The sequence below is a fragment of the Echinops telfairi genome, unplaced genomic scaffold (genome assembly GCF_000313985.2).
Source record: "Echinops telfairi isolate 266 unplaced genomic scaffold, ASM31398v2 ScPeMD7_53;HRSCAF=182, whole genome shotgun sequence".
Taxonomy (NCBI): Eukaryota; Metazoa; Chordata; class Mammalia; order Afrosoricida; family Tenrecidae; genus Echinops; species Echinops telfairi.
This window is the reverse complement of record NW_022103951.1, coordinates 10,735,903-10,741,733: the sequence shown is the minus strand read 5'-3', so window position 1 is coordinate 10,741,733 and position 5,831 is coordinate 10,735,903. Positions and strand designations below refer to the sequence as shown.

At 49.0% G+C, this 5,831-nt stretch overlaps 1 protein-coding gene across 1 annotated transcript in view; it reads left to right on the top strand.

Moving 5' to 3' along the window:
• NHS (NHS actin remodeling regulator) overlaps window positions 1-5,831 on the top strand; it is a 395,745-nt gene that overhangs the window by 210,885 nt on the left and 179,029 nt on the right. The window lies entirely within an intron of this gene.

Genomic DNA, 5,831 nt, shown 5'->3' with positions numbered 1-5,831 from the left:
AGATGAGACTAGAGTCCAGGGGAAGCCAGCTGAAAAGAGGGGTAGCCACCTGTGAGGGCAGTGAGATAGCCAGCCATGAAGCAGACTGGAGGAAGAGGTCACAGCTCAGACTCCTGATGGAATGGACTTAGAATTCCAAGTCAGTCAAATGACACGACCGGGAGTTGGTTTAGCTACTGCTCTGCGATATCTGTGGAGCAGCTTGAGGGAAAGGCAGGCTACGCTGGCCTTCAGAAGGATCGGGTTAATTAGGAAATTGGGATTTCCTGCTTTCTAGCACTGCCACTGCCCCTCCCCCTCCCCCTCCCCCTCCCCTCTTAGTGATTTGAGACTGTTGAAGGCAAGCGCTCTGGGACTGTTTTGGATGAAGCACTTTGTCAGGAACACAAGCAAATACATTTGACAGCTGCTTGATGTAGGACCGTCATTAAATTTTCAGGAATGTAGGTCTTCTATTATTTAGCATCGTTAATCTCTCTTGCTGATCCTAAAAATAAGGGGGGGGGGGCGCTCCAGGATTGTTGTGTGAGTCTTGTTTGCACTGTTGGTGCTACTGAGTTGACCCAGTCAGGCCTGGGGGCAGGACAATCCAATCGGGACTTCCGTTGGGTCAGGAGTTGGTACCTAAGGCCTTACTTTCACTCCGTGCCCGCACGTGCCAACTCTTTTCTCTTCCATTGCCTGCTCTTTAGTTATGACCCAATCGATGTCTCAGGACCTTCCTGAGAGAAAGGGAATGAAGAGACCAAACACACACCAGCCAGTCATTTGGCTGCTGGCGAGTGTGTCTCTGGATAAAGATTTGGTGAGAAGGCTAGTTGAAAGGTTGGCCAAAAGGGGACTTTAGAAAATCCTGTGGCTTTCCCTTGTTACAAAGGAGGCATAAGAAAGAAAGGCAAATCAGATTAAGGTCCCTGACCTCATAAAGCTTATATTCTAGAGAAGGAAGGAAGGAAGGAAGGTAATGAACCCTGTCGGGAGGTGGTAATTGCTATGGAAAAGATGCCCCTCCCCCCAAACAAGCAGCCGTGCCTCCCAAACCGTCCACTCATTTATTCTGTAGGTATTTATGGCTTGGCCGAGGATGTAAATAGCTTCCTGACCTCCAGGTGTTTATGCAAGTCAACCCTGTCCCCTTCCTCCCCAAACAAGGCATCTTGTGTTCAACTAGGCAATCTGGGGTAGTTAATTTTGAACCAAACTCATTCAGCACGGTGATGTCCCCCAGGCACAGCCACCCAGACAAATAATTTCCGGCAACGGAACTGCTCAAGTGAATTCTATGGGCCCGGAGCTGAACTGGCAGAGTAGGGGGGTAGAGGTGAAGCAGGGGAGAGGGGGTGGCCAGCGGGTATGGACTTCCTGAAGGAAATGAGGGCAAGTTAGTCTTCACCCTGCTCTACCTGGCTTCTCTGGGCCTCACCTGGTCACCGCTGGCTCCACCTCCACCATAGATCAGAGGTGTCTGAAAATTATGGTAAGATTCCCCTGTAAGGGTGGATGATGCCTTGAGGACCGGTGGTGATGGTGGCAAAGCCGGGTGGGTAAAGGGAGGTGGGGTGGAGAGGGGGAACCGATTACAAAGATCTACATATAACCTCCTCCCTGGGGGACGGACAACAGAAAAGTGGGTGAAGGGAGACGTTGGACAGCATAAGATATGACAAAATAATAATTTATACATTATCAAGGGTTCATGAGGGAGGGGCCCGTGGGGAGGGAGGGGGAGCTGATGCCAGGGGCTTAAGTGGAGAGGAAATGTTTTGAGAATGATGAGGGCAATGAATGTACAAATGTGCTTTACACAATTGATGTATGTATGGATTGAGATAAGAGTTGTATGTGCCCCTAATAAAATGATTTTTTTTTAAAAGGTGCCCCTATACACTTTCCTTTGTGGATTTGATTGCTTCTACTATGCCAACTCTGGTGAGGATTGGAATTAGCCCTGTGAGGCAGTGGCTAAACACTCTGCTGCTAACCCAAAGGCTGGTGGTTCAAATCCATCAGCCAATCAATGGAAGACAAGACCTAGCAATCTGCACACAGAAAGCTGACAGCCTATGGGGCAGTTGTACTCTGTCCTGTAGGGTTGCAATAAGACGGAATCCATTCGCCTATAGCATTCCATGCCAGCCAGGAGGCCTGGAATCCCGGGGTGGTGGGGCAGGGGGGTTGAGTCTACCTAAAGGTGCCTAGGAAGACAGGCCTGCCTAGTGATCTACTTCCGAAGAATGAGCTCCCGCCACGCCCCTGGAGCGCAGTTCTCCTCTGACACACTTGGGGTCGCTATGATTCAATTCAGCGGCACTCGGGTTTGTCCTCAGGAGAGTCTTCTCTTTGGTGGGTTGCACCTCTAACTCAAGTCTTCCTGAGATTTCAGAACACCATTCATGTAAAAATATATTCAGGACATTTCCCAAATGGCGATGATTAATCTACTTATGCAGATTGGTTGGCAATCAGCAGACAGCCCAGATCTCCCTCCTCCCCTCCCTACCCCCCCACCCCGCCCCCCACTCTCTCGCGCTCTCTCTCAGGAGGCCCTGATGGAAACGGATAAGGCCGTCTCAGAGACAGGCCACACTGCGTCTGTGTATGGAGACAGTGGCTTTCCTTTGAGGGTAGTGAGAAGGGGTGGAGCCGCCTAGGGTTTTCTAGATGCTCTGATTTGAAAATTAGAGACTCAAAGGAAGTCTGCCCTTCCGAAGTAATCGCATCCCTACACTGTTGAACTTCCTCTAGGTTTCGACTTTCGCCTGCCTCTGTCAGATTGGCTGGAGAAGAGGACAAAGGCTAGGCCTCCCTCCTGTGCGGGGAGGCAGCTGCAGCCAGTGTGGGGCGCTGACCCCAGCCCATTTCCTGGGCAGAGGAGCTGGGTGGCTCAGTGCTCTTGGACTTCTTGTCCCCAGCCTCTGGTGCCCAGCACTGTCTCACCAAGTTTAGGAGGCGGGCCCGAAAGCCCACAGGGGCTTGGGCAGGAGTTTCTGAATTTTACTCAGCTGCTCTGGCCTTGTCATAAGGTACAAACCTTATTAGATGGGAGGCCACTGGTGTGGAATTTGGGCTGTTGAGTCACTAAACCAGTGGTTCCCAACCGTCCTCATGCCGCGACCCTTTCATACAGTTCCTCATGTGGTGGTGACCCCCAACCATCAAATGATTTTCGTTGCTACTTCAAAACTGTCATTTTGCTACTGTGGTGCATCGGGAGACCCCTGTGAAAGGGTCGTTCGACCCTCAAAGAGGTTGCAACCCACAGGTTGAGAACCGCTGCACTAAACCCCACAAAACGGTGTCACTGGAAGTGTGGGGAAAACGCTTCAAATGGGTCAGAAGAAGATCCCTTTTTCCACCTCCCCATTCACTGGAGGGGCCTATCGGCAAATCCCATCTCGCAGAGCAGTAACTGTCCTTGGTGTCCTGGGTAGCAGTTGGTTGACTTCGCTCCGCTACATAAAGGTGATCCGTGACACTGGCTTTTTAAAATGTTTTCTAGTGTTCATTGATATAGGAGCTTTCTATTCCCTCCCTCCCCTTTATTCTGCATGAGGAGCTCGGGTAGCGTAGTGGTTATGCATTGGACTGCGATTCTCAGGGTCAGTAGTTTGATACCACCGGTTGCTTTGCTGGAGAAAGGTGAAGCTTTCTACTCCCATAAAGAGTCACAGTCTCAAAAACTCACAGGGGCAGTTCTACCCTGTGCTAGAGGTCACTTTGAGGCAGCATCGACTCAATGGCAGGGATTTTGGTTTGGGTTAGTTTTAGTCTGAATCAGGCACTGTTTACAGCTTGGCGATATCTTTTTGTTTGTTTGTTTTCTAATTGCAAATTTTTATACAGTTATGTGCTTGGGGCCCAAAGTGAAGTTAAACAGTAACGTGGAAAGTTCTTAAAAATGGTGAAGGGAGGCAGCAGACAGTTTAAGATATGAAAATAATAATCTATCATTTTTCAACGGTTCATGAGGGTGGGAGGGGAGGGGAGGGAGGGGGAAAAAAGAGGAGCTGATCCCAAGGGATCAAATAGAAAAAGAATGTTTTGAAATTGATGATGGCAACATATGTACAGATGTGCTTGATACAAAGGACGTATGGATTGTTATAAGAGCCCCCAATAAAATGATTTATTTCAAGTGGGTAAAGGGAAACGTCGGACAGTGTAAGATATGACAAAATAATAATAATGTATAAATTATCAAGGGTTCATGAGGGAGTGGGGAGAGGGCAGGGAGGGGAAAAAGTAGGAGTGGATACCAAGTGCTCAAGCGGAAAGCAAATGTTTTGAGACTGATGAGGGCAACAAATGTACCAATGGGCTTGACACAATGGATGGATATATGGATTGTGATAAGAGTTGTATGAGCCCCCAATAAAATGATTTAATTTTTTTTTTATCTCAAAAAATGGTGAAATGATGTAGCCCTTCACCAAGCCATTCCCCAGAGTTGACTGTTGATAGCTCTTGCTAAGTGTGCTTGGCTAAATTCCCTTACTTCTCTGTGCTTCCATTCCCTCGTCTGCAGAAGGGAGAAAATAGTAGTGCCTACCTCAAAGGCTTGCTGTGAGGATGTAGCCCAGAGGTTAGCAGCTACCGAGGGTGGAGCTAACATTTGCTTTTGTTGTTAGCCTTAGGGATTGTCCCCAGATTTTGGAGTGGGGTTTGTAGCTTCCCTCCAGTCACATCTTGAGGGGTCTGGGCTCAGCAAGTAGCACTGCACCAGGGCATCTCCACTCGGGGCAGGACCCATGTGCGTGAGCAAGCTGGGTCCTTGATTTGGTTTTTCCTCACAAGATCCAATGGGGTTAGAGTTCCTTCAAAGCTCCGGAAATGCTGAACGTTCTTGAAAAGGAGAGAGAAAGGACTGGGATGAATCTTTCACACGGAGGAGTCCAGATAAAGCCATGCCTTCACACCTGGGGTGACTATCTGGGGGCAATCTGTCAGAGCAGGTGTGCTTCCCAGGGGTCTGATGGGGGTGTTTCTATCCCAAATGGCCTTTGAAAGAACAGGGGGGCAAGTCTTCCCTTAGGAGAGCTGAGGCATGATGGACCGGGAATGGTCTCCGGTCCTTTTTAAGAGCATGCACCAGGAGCTGAAAAGAACAGGACGAAAAAGACAGGCTGCTTCATTGATTTGGCCCATTTTCCTGTGGAAAGGATCATAGAAGTCTCCTGGCATGGCTGTGTCCCCATAGAAAGCAGAAGCCTTCTGACAGAAATGCAAGGTCAGACTGGAGATGCTATTTTGTGTCTTTTCCAAAGTAAGGGCATTTGGTATCAGAGAACTCAGCCTAAACAGGCCAGCGAAGGAATCAGAGACCCTGTCTCTTAGATCTTGGTTCTACTATCATGCAGCTGTGTGGCCTGGAACAAGTTACTTAGCCTCTCTGTGCCCCAGGTATCACATCTTTTTTTTTTTTTAATGAAGCTGAAATTTCCCGCCCTAACAAGCTGTATGTGATGGATAGGAATGTCAGGATTGGGAATCATGGGCATATGTGTCCATATAGGCTTTCGTCGGGGTGCGGACCTCTGGGTGCTATAAGCAAGTCCTGAGACAAGTAACTGCCCTCAAGAAATACAACTTTCCTCTAGTTCCTAAATGCTTCCTCCCCACCCCCACTATCATGATCCGAATTCTACCTTGCAAGTCTGGCTAGACCAGAGGGTGAACACTGGTACAGATAGGAACTGGAAACACAGGGAATCCAGGGCGGATGATCCCTTCAGGACCGGTGGTGTGAGTGGCGATACTGGGAGGGTAGAGGGAGAGTGGTTTGGAAAGAGGGAACCGATTACAAGGAACTATATGTGACCTCCTCCCTGGGG